Genomic DNA, 12,033 nt, shown 5'->3' with positions numbered 1-12,033 from the left:
CCTTCATAAGTCTCATATGTACCATATATCCTACAGAAAGATTTAACTCATCTGCTTGTCTTACATTTCCAGTCCTAATAAAAACACACATGAAAATTGTACATGTCCACTCGACATGTAAATTTCAAGTGTACTTGAAATGTAACACTTTTACTGTTTTTCAGATTCGTTTGAAGAAAAACAAGAGAGTACCTTTTTAAAGATTATTTGAATAAGCTATTATGAACTAACTTTTTTGCAGAATATAAAATTGTTCAGGTTGAGGTAATTTAGCAATACTCTTTCAAAATTATGGACAGATAAGCATCTTGTCATGTTGGTATCTTAGATGGTATATCTCGAACTCAGAGTAACTCAGAGTTCAACATTGCTTCTGAGAAAGTAATAGATGACTATTAGTTTTCCAGTAATAATGTATAGACTTTAGATACATACAAATGTAAAAGGATTTTTGTATCTCCACCATGAATTTCTTGGGAGAGTGGGATAGAGGGGAGGGGGAGACCTTGTGTTGTGAATGTGGAAGGGATGGTTAAAATAAGATGGCAAATTTTTCTCCCAAACTCTACTTTCATGTCACCTACATGCCTGGCCACACCTAGCTATATCTCAAGCAGGGTACGACTATTCTGTAAGAAACTTGGTTTTGTAGTTCCAAGAATTAAATGTTATATATTAATCTCAGTGGGGTTTTTTTAATTATTTGAGTCTATGACTAAAATATTATAATAAAGCTTAAAATTTGTATAGTCAAATATACATACACACTTATGTATATATTTAGAGAATTTTTTGTTCCCTTATGTTCATTTTTAATTAAAAATGCCCAATGAGTCATTTGCTGTCTTCTATGATGAGATAGTCCTTAATTCTTAAAATAACTCCTGAAAATTTTCTAGTCATACTTATTTCAGGGATTTAGATAGGCAACATCTCATTTGGTTGTAAATTCCACAGTAATCTTAGTGTGCTTATTTGCAAATATCATACATTTCAACTTATTACTTTATTATGTTAAAATATCACTAGATTCTTAACTGCATTCCAAGCTGACATTAAATCTGAAAACAGAACTACTGTTTGCTATTGTTACCTCTGACAACTTATCAATAAACTTTTGTTCAGCCATTCCTGTTACGGAACTCATTTTTTCTGTGATCATTTGGTGGGATTTTTCCAGTACAACCTGACTTTTAAGCATCTGAGAGAGGTTTTGTTTCTTGATAGGTACTTCCAGTTATGATCTTACCAGCTATCAGAAAAGCCAGATCTTGTTGCTGTTTTAAATCTTCTGCACAATTCCAATTATACGATTCCCTGAAATCAGCATACATCCAGTATATCCTTTGGGCTCTTAAAGGTCAAAATATAATTGCTTTGCCATATTATATACTATTGTCTAGTAAATCTACATGATTTATTTCCAATGATATTTTGTTTGCTGTGATATACAACAGGTTAAGAAATAATCTGTCCAACAAAATATTGCCTATTCTCATAAAGTAAATAATTACAAGAAAGATAATTTGGCAGAGGAATATTTGTCAAAATTATAGTTGGAAATGCTGTTAATAGTTACAAAGTTCTAATTAAAAATGCAAGATGCAATGTTTAACTTTCATCATAAGTGGAAATTGTCCAAATCAAAACACGAGTCTATAAGAAATAATATTGCAGAAGTGTTTGTAAAAAAAATCTTTTAAAAAGAATTCCTAATTCTACATTACTCACATCAAGTGAGTGTTTTTAAAACATTTTTAAAACATTCCATATTGTAAAAGCAAACCAATAACCATTGAGTGTAGGCCTTTGTTATGGGTGTGTCTGTGATAGGTTTAATTTTTACCAGACGCCAGGAAGGTCCTGGCCAGACTATTTCATGCCTTGTTGATGTCATGCTCAATACATAGAGGGGAGCTGCTGGGGCACAGGAACTGTGACTGTTCCATTGCGACTGAGCGTCAGGCTCAGGGTAGTGAGCAGTGACACCAGGTACTGCTCAATTTGTGTGTTCCTTTTCCACTGTTGTGGCTGTTTGTTCTCTCTTCATGCTGTTCAATTAAATTGTCCTTATGTCAACTTACAAAGTTTTACCTTTTCCTCTAGCCAAGGTGGAGGAGGGTAAGTGGGCAGCTGCATGGTTTGGTTGTTGTCAGCTGGGCTTAAACCACAGCGGGCCCAAATCAAGTTAAATGGAGAGACACACAAAAGGGCATGGATAGGTTAAAAGCTGATATAACGCTCTTTCTACATTCCTTACGTTCTCTCTGTTAAGAGTTCTCTAAGACAGGTCCCTGTACTATAGGAAGAATATTTGTCATTTCTCTCATTTTAGAGTCATAAGAGAGGTCATTATTCTGAATAACAGGAATAATGATTTTATGGGTTTTGAGGAACTTGTCTTTCCTGATGTAGTTTGTCAATTTATTGTCTTTTTGCTTTTTTTTAACGTTTGTGTTGATTTTAATATTCAATCAGAATGAGATAACAGGGTTTGATTATGGCATTCTAGTGACATACTCCAGTGGTTATTAGATGGAAAGAAGAGGGCAAAATGCCAGCAACCTCCTAAGCATTTCATTATTGGTTCATAAACATAATTCATTCCCCAGAGTACACCATGATGTTCATGGGCTCTTTGAAATAGACACAGGATAAGAAGAAAAATACTTCCAAAATGGAGATGGATTTTTTTTCAATTAGGTAAAAAAAGGTAGTAAAAAAATAAGCACTGCTACTGACAGTGATCATGATAATATTTTATGATTCCAGCAAATTTTTGCATTAATTATGCATGCTAGTAGAATGTAATATTTGACATTTTTAAACACTATAGTAATGAGATAATGAGCATCCACAGAAGAGAAAAACTAACCAAAACCCAGAATAAACATCATAACAAGATATTATTTTTCCTATATTGGTATTTTTGAATGTTTATACCAGTATTTCTGAATTTCTTTCAACCATTACCTAGAGTACATCTATTTCTCAAAATAGATATAGTGAGCACAGTCAAAAATATATTTATCTGAATCACAGTGCTTATTCTTTACAGTCAGACTAAGATCAAGTCACATGATAAATGTAAAGGTTTGCTGCTAGTAAGAAGCTTTTTTTTTCTACTATTTCACTTGCACTTTTCACATGCTTAAAGGTGCAAGTAGAAGATTTTGAAGAAAAATGCCACCTAGGGATCCAACTATCTCATTTTTTAAGTATTATAGGCTGTTCAGATAATGACAATGATGACTGTCCGTTTACAAGAGCTTTTTTGACAAGCTGCTTTCTGTTGTAACTGTACTTTTCAAAGGATTTTTCTGTTTCACCCAAACCCAACGTGGAATTTCTATCTAAACTTGCTCTTGGGAAACTCTAGTGCTACTAGATGTGTTCATCTCAATAGTAGTCTGACCTTTGGATCACAACTTCAGCTTCCATCTCACTGAAATCATACAACTGTATCCACAACTTTTCCCTTTATGAATTAAGTAGGTGAAGATATCAGAAGCTGTATTTGGGATAACTTAAACATCTTTTGTGGTGGTATGGATAGACTTCAAGACCTATTTTAGGAAAAACCTTAAATATGTGACAAAGTTATTTTCATTGACTGATTTAAGTGCTGGGAAGACTGATTAAAAGTGGTACTATTGTTCTTTATGAATGTCCAGAATAGTATTCATTCCCTTCTGTATTGGTTTAGGCCCAACAGGGAAGAAAAGACCACCATTAGCCTCAAGTACCAAAGACCTGAGGATTGCCAAAGGACAGGGAGAGCTTAATTGCCGCTTAAGGTTCAGGGCAAAACAGACCAGGCTACTCAGCTTGGGGAAGAAAACAGAAAATAGTTTAAACCAACACCAACTAAAGCATAACCATAAAACCCCAAAACAACCAACAAAAAACAACACAGAGTGGTACAAAGATGAAAAGCACAATCAGCCCTTTAAGAACACCTTCTCCCCACCCCTCCCCTCTTCCCTCTTGTGTGGGTCTGCTCCGTGACCTGCAGGCTCTTCAGCATGGCCTGCACCATGGCTGCCTCCTCACACAGTCCCTCGCCCATCCTGGTGCACTCATACAGAGTTGCTGGTAGCTCTCAGTCCTGCCATGGCCCTGCATGGGTTGCAGAGGTACAGACTGCGTTCTCACCACAGCTTGCAGAGGGCTCTCTGGTCTGGTGCTCCCCCTTGCTTCCTCTTTCTCCGACTGTGGAGTCCATGTGGTCTCCTCCATCTTATATCACTCTTATACCACCTGCAAGCACTTAAAATTCCCGTGCCTAAATAGTGATGGCAGAGGCACCAGATTGGCCCAGTTGATCGGGTCTTCACAGCAACTCGCTCCCTGTTACCAAGTAAAAACAGCTCCTTGCTAAACCCTGACACCTTCATATAAGAATGTCTACAGAAACAGTTGGGAAGTGAATATTGCTACTCAAAAGTATTCAGAAAAGATGGATTTTATTTTCCCCGGAGATTTTGAAATCATTTTGGCCTTTACGCATAATTGTTTTAGGAACTAGAGTATTCCAGAAGTTTGTAAACAGGAATGTTGAAACAAATTTTTGGCAGTTTTTATCAAAGCAAACTTGGACATTCTGAAATTACTGGGTTTTTTCTTAATTCTTCAGAAGTCAGAACTCTTGATTTCAAAACTCAGTCTCAGTTTAGTTGTTTGCTTTGATCCTTTCAAACTCAAAATATTATTCAAACTTGGGATTAGGGAATTTTTATTCTCATTTTCCCACTGGGTATTTTTAATGTAAAATGCTTCAGAGAACACTAGTTCTAAGTTTACAGGAAATTAGCAGTTACACAGAGGTTAGGAATATGTTCCTTTTGAACATATTCACATGCTGGAGCACGTGGATATCCAAAGCAGGCTAGGACACTGTGGGAAGCCTACACTGCAGCAAGTTCCTGATAAGACCTGGTAACTTATGGAGAGAGGAGCCCATGCTGGGCTAGGTTTGCTGACAGGGCTTGTGACCCTATGGATGATTCTGGAGCAGTTCATTCCAGAAGGATGGTTTCTCTGGTGGATGACTTCCACATTGAGATAGTTTGTGAAGAACTGCACCCCACAGGACGGACTCACACTGGAGCAGGTCATCTAGCCTATGGGAAGGACCCACAATGGAGAAGTTAGAGGAGGACTGTCATCCATGGGAGGGATCCCACACTGTAGGAGTTGGAAATGTGAGGAGGCCTCCCACTGAGATGAAGCAACAGTGAAGTCCATCTGTAATGAACCTATTGTAACCCTCATTCCCCATCCCCTGTACTGCAGGGAGAGAGGAGGTAGAAACTCAGGAAGACGGGAGGTGGTTTAAGGTTTGTTTTTTATTTCGCATTTCCCTATTCTGTTTTGATTGTTTGTAAATAAATCAAAACAAATTCTCTCTAAGTTGAGTATATTTTGCTCGTGACAGTAATTGCTGAGTGATCTCTCTGTCCTTATCTCGACTCATAAATCTCTCATTATATTTCTCTCTCCCCTGTCCAGTTTAGGAGGGGAAGTGATAGAATGATTTGGTAGGCACCTGGCAACCAGCCAGGGCTAAAACCTCACATTCTCTAAAATGTATTTCATTATGAATTTCATAGGAATAGACAGTTCAATAAAAAGGATATTTTACATATATTCATGTATACAGTCCTATTTCAGAGATAGAACATTTAACAATTGTATTATCAAAAATAGAGATAAAGGGAAGACTGATTAAGGATCCTTTGGGTAGCATCCCAGCGATTATTATATGTTCAGTTGCTGCACTGGTTACAATTGAATTTATTAGCCTTTTGGTGAAGTCACAAATAAAGCCTTTATGAGATCTCTTACAGATCTCTGCCTGCTCTCTTCTAATATCCTCTCACTGTTTATGCATCCCTTCATTGATTATATGGGGAATCTATGGCAACTACAGTTACTTAAAGTGTCTCTATTCAGAGCTGAGAAGTATGTAGAGTTAATGAATATTCTAATGACCACAGATCATCAGATACAGAACGATTCTGGTACTTCCTTGGAAAGCACAGCAGTTGCTCAAAAAGTTCATTAGAAGAGACTTTTTGTTGTTACCGTTTTTCCTTCTGTTTAGGACATTAATCAGTTAGCATATGAACATATCATTTTATTCTTGTAAGAAAACACATTTACATGAAACTGCTTATAGACTTTCAAAAGCTATTGATAAATGATAATATTAGACTGAGACTTGGTTTCCAAAGATAACTTAGCAACCATGTGACACAGAGTTTTCTGTAAAATCATAGTTAATGAGTGGGATTACAGACTGCATGTGTAAGAATAACATCCAATATAGCAATAAAAGCAATTAGATTTTTCAGCTTACAAATACTCAGAGCACAGAGAAATAATGCCACAAAGTGCAGGTCAAAATATGAAAAAGCGCTTTGGCACTAAATTCCCATAGATTTAAGAAGATAAACATCCAAATACCTTTAATACTTGAGTCACAGCATATTTAATCACACAGCTCTTGCTTATAGTAGTCATTATAAAGAACCTGATCAGCCTTTACTTGAACAAATTCCAACAATAATAAACAGGAAATTTATTTCAATGAACTAAGTAAAGACCCCATCAATCTATAGAGAATAAGAGAATTCAATCTGCAATAAAACAAGATAATTCACCTGAGGAAAAAAATCCCAAACAAACAGAAAGAAATGAAAACAGGCATATTGATATTTAGTAAAAGTGGAGGACTGAAGAAAGCAGTGGTGCTTACAGATTTTGAAGGTATTGAAGAACTAATGCACTAAGAAGGAATGGAAAAAGTTACCTTTCCAGACAAGGAGGGAAAAGCATGTGATCTATATGGAAACTGCTCATATGTCATGCCCCAGATTTCTAAGTACTCTTATTCCATGAGTGCTTAGAGCAAACTGAGTCTTTTCTATACTTCCACAAAAGAATAAGAAGAATTATTAGGGTCAGGAAAAGATGAACAATGAGAAAAGATTAAAATATGAACAAAGTATATCACTAGCTATTGTCTACATGTATTGGCTAAAATTATCCATGCACAAGTGTTTTATTATGCATTTAATATTGTTTGTCAGACAAGACAAACTAAGCCTTGAGGATGAGAGAGTAATACTGATTGGATACATTTATAAAACATAACAGAAAAGAGTGAGAAGATTGTACAGAATGATCTATGAGATTATAAACAACTTGAAAGTGAGCAAACATAGGGATTTTTGTTTATAGAAGAAATCCTCACCAGGTGTAAAATGCCATTTCTCCATTAACTGCAATGGTACCTGTAAGGTTCATCAGTTAATACTGAATTTTCCTGTGTCGTTTACAAGACCATTTATTGAGGTTGAACAGACTTTTAAGATGAAGCTCCATCTAATTTCATACAGAAAAAAAATTAGTCATCTAGTTTTATCTGGTCATTTAAACATTCTCCATTAAAAAAAAAATCTGCTGTTTCTCACTATGTATCTTAAGATGGGATGAATAGGCATCTGGAACTACCTATTGATCTGCACTGTCTCTAAAGGAAGTAAAGATGAGTCATGTAGATTAGATTAGAATTCAGTTAAGTCAACACAGGCAAATAGTGACACCAACACATCATTTAGGATAATCACAGGAGGCTGATAGAATAGACTCATAATCTTCTAGAGTGGCAGCAGGACATGAAACAGGATACTGTCAGACACCCTGAATAGCACCAGGTGCTTCTCTATGGCAGCAAATCAGTCCCATAATGTCTCATTTTTTATAGAGTTAGGGCTCAGTTCAAGTACGTAAAGATGACTAATGCCACTTGGAATGCCTCAGTTATTCAACACATCACATGAAAATATGACACCTATGAGCACTATGTATGAGAAACTGAATTGAGTTGCTGGTCACTATGCTGCTTTAATTAACCCAGTGCAAGTGTTCAAAGATAAACTTTCAAATAATTTTCTAAAGTAAATAAGTGTTTTAGGACAAGCAAGCTCTGCTTTCTTCACATATTTTATCAGCTGAAGACGTAGTAGAGAGTTTAAATAATAATCTTGGAATGTGAAGCTATGGATTGTCAACCTTTCACATCTTTTAGTTGCATGAACACGGGCATATAAAAAAGACATTCATAAATTATAGACAGAAGTGTAGTTTTACATTTGATGTGGTGGAAGAATGTCAATGTTGAAAGGGAAATATTTTATTCTGTTTGTATTTTCTGTCTTCACTAGAAAACAAAAGATGTGTTTTGAGTAAGGTTCCTATAATCTGATGTAACAGTAAATATGTAGCTGCTTTCCTCTCTTCATGAATTAAAGCAGCAACAAGTTACAGCTATTTATTCAGATTCATTTATGTTGACATTGTCATTTCTCAGTGTACAAGTGCTCCTGAAAAAAATCTCTCTCAAATCAGTCCCAAACCTTCAGATATTTAGAACTGAAGAATCAATTTGGGATTTTGACAGACATCCCTCAAAAATTTCAGTAACAAAATGAGAAATTGTAATTTCTGTGATGTAACTTACATCTTTCTTTTTAGGTCATGGGAGTGTTCAAAAATTTCCCATAAAACACCTGTATATTTTCACTCAGAAAAGTGGATCTGTTACTTTTGTGCAGAATATAGACTCAGTTGCATCAACAGAAACACATGTTCCTGGGCTCCTTTTGTAGTTTCATTTTCAATTAGAAAAATCACGTACCATGGAAATCAGATCAGGGATTTTCTACCCTTTCTGAAACATCATTCTCACTTTAAAATGGGTTTATTATTTTAGTAGTTCTTTACCATCTGTCTTAAAATGAAAAACAATGCTATGATGACAGGCAAGGATATGAGCATGAAAAAAATGTTAAGGAGTTTCTGCATCAACTATGAGCTTTCTAGGTATTATTATAGGAAACAGATCCAAGTTTCTTAACGTTTCTTATTTGCTTTCATTGTGAATACATATTTCAAACTTAGCATTGACTGTAGATTGTTTTCAATTTTTGAAGTCTAACACTGTTTTATATGATTTGTCATACATCCTTAAGTTTTGTAATTTTTCTCCATTGGATATAAGATAAAACATTACTTTCTACATTATAGGTTGCAGAGGCTCTGACTCAGGCAGAGATAGTAATGACTGGAGAATGAAACCATTTCCTACCTTCCGTTTCACAAGACTGACGATTATGCAGTAGTGAGAAAAGTGTAACCCATACTATGGATGGAAAAACATAAACTATGTAAAAAAATGTATCTCAATTACTTTATGTATGATTTTTCTCTTCTTACAATCACATGTTAAATTGGTTTCGCATTCATGTGTGCAATATGTGAAGGACATAAAAATGTTTCTGAATTCATATGATTAACTGCTGAAGAGCAGCTCTGCAGAGACAGATCTGGGAGTCCTGATTGATAACAAGCTAAATATGAGACAGAAATGTGCCCTTGTGGCCAAGAAGGCCAATGGCATTCTGGGATGCATCAAGAAAAGTGTGGCCAGCAGATCAAGGGAGGTTCTTCTCCCCCTCTACTCTGCCCTGGTGAGGCCTCATCTGGAGTCCTGTGTCCATTTCTGGTGTCCTCAGCTCAAGAGGGACAGAGAAGTGCTGGAGAGAGTCCAGCGCAGGGCCACCAAGATGATCAGGGGAATGGAACATCTTTCATATGAGGAAAGGCTGGGGAACTGGGGCTGTTTAGTCTAGAAAAGAGGAGACTGAGGGGAGATCTTATTGACATTTATAAATATCTAAAGGGTGGGTGTCAGGAGGTTGGGACATCCCTTTTTTCTATAGTAGCTAGCAACAGGACAAGGGGTCCTGGATGAAGCTGGGACACAAAAAGTTCCAATTAACATAAGAAAAAAGTATTTCACTGTGAGGGTGATGGAGCAGTGGCACAGGCTGCCCAGAGGGGTTGTGGAGTCTCCTTCCTTGGAGGTCTTCAAGCCCCACCTGGACATGTTCCTATGTGACCTGATCTAGGTGACCCTGCTTCTGCAGGGGGGTTGGACTAGATGATCTCTAAAGGTCCCTTCCAACCCCTACCATTCTATGATCCTATGATCTATACTTCTGTTAATTTAGAATGATCATAGAAACACTTATATTTCTTTCCAGAAAAGTTGAATTCACTTTATGTTTTATATAGACTGAATTTTGCCCAAGTTTTGATTCTTCATTCCCAGTTTTCTCATTGGCTCTGTTTTTTTTATCTTGAATTTTTCCCTTTTCATTCCTTATACAGTATTCTGAGGGCTGTCAATGTTTTAACTAGTTCAAGTTCTCACTTTTGAAGGTCCCAAATATCTATGCAGAAAGTTCTATTCATTGTAGATGACAAAGCCATTAAAAACATTCTGCTGTAACCAATCCAGTACTCTTCTATGTGCAAAATGAATGCTAAAAACACCATTAGCGCCAGACAGTTACCAATCGCTCACCGATGATTACATAATTAAGTAGTTACTGCCCATTAACATTTTCAGTGTGAGTGTACATTTTATGTATCCAAACCCAAGTATTTGTCAAACTGGAGTACCAATCTGAGTTGCTCTCTTAAATAGTTTCTTACCAGGGAGTTTCAGGAAGTGAGAAGCGAGCATTATGCAGCACAAGGGTTTGGCCTGCATTCATGACTCACGATCATGTTACACATCTTGTACTGCAAAGGAACAGCACGTACTTTACCATGCACAAGAGACTACTGTCTTCATCTTTGTGTTAAAGCTTCTTTTTATTGTTATGGACAAAATGACCCTAAAACTACTTTAAAAGTCAAGGACACATTAAGAACAGAAATAAGCTTTTATATTAAAAAGTTTCAGCTTTGTCTCATGAAAAGAGTAGCTGATTCATGTACATGTTTATTTCTGCTTCTTGAGAACTTACAAAAATATATTACTGCAAAGCTAGCTAAGCCTCCTATCCACAGTGCTTTCTCTGGAAAACATTGGTAACAAGGACATCCTAAAAGTTTTCAAAAGAGAAATTCCTTCTATAAAATCTTATGCCAGTAGGGTAAGCACTACAGGTTTCCCTCAAACATCTTTCCTATTGGTCTTACAAACAGATAACAGAAATGCACAGTTACCTCTTCTGTTTATATCCCAGTGTTGCTACTTCACTATTTTGTAGTTTAAGAAACAGTATTGTGACTTGGAGGGGGGACGACAACAACACGGGGGACAGACATGAGAATGACTACACATGTGGTATAATATTACTTCACAAATTGGTATTACAAAAACATTGGGAAGTGTAATTAATGTGAATTAACTTCTTTAGATAGAAATGCTCTGCAACATTGATTAAAGTGAAAATAGAGCTTCATTTCAACGCATTCACAAAATGAGCCTTAGGAAACCCTTCAACACATCCAATCAAATATATCAGTAGCTGTCTAATTTTTCACTTTCAGGGCTAACTTGACATCAAGGAAAAGATTCCTCTATAATAAACTGAAATGTTTCTCTGCAACATTTAAAAACTCCTGGAAAAATTGTCCGAAGCCTCAAAGATTTAAGGATTTTTTGTCTAATAAACAGTTCAAATATTCGTATTCATTTGCTAAGCAAATACAAGATAAACAATTAAGACTGTTTTAGGTAAATTTAGATGGAAAATAACTATGCTTTCTAACACCAATACTATAATAATTTCTTTCTGTCAGACAGTTGTCAATATACCAGTCCTTAAAAATCCTTACAGGCAAACAGAAGCCTAAGAGATGGCAATGAATTTAACTATTCATGATAGAGGGCTTACCAAGGTAACTATATAGACAAGAGAGGGGCCAGGAAAGCTTATGTATTAAAAATGCCTCTTCTATTGCAACCTGGGGAAAAGGTTTTTTAGTCTAGGCACGCTTTTTTAAAATAAATGTAACCACACATGTTCAGTTCAGTGGGCATGTTGTCAGCAAGCATCACTCATGAAAGTCCACTTACCTCTAACTATCTCTCTTCCAGACATGTCTCATTTCTTGCTCACACTTCCACACAACGTATTGCCATGTCTGCATCAGATTCCTCTTTCTTTG

Source organism: Colius striatus, chromosome 1 (assembly GCF_028858725.1).
Source record: "Colius striatus isolate bColStr4 chromosome 1, bColStr4.1.hap1, whole genome shotgun sequence".
NCBI classification, from domain to species: Eukaryota; Metazoa; Chordata; class Aves; order Coliiformes; family Coliidae; genus Colius; species Colius striatus.
This window is presented reverse-complemented; position numbering follows the sequence as displayed.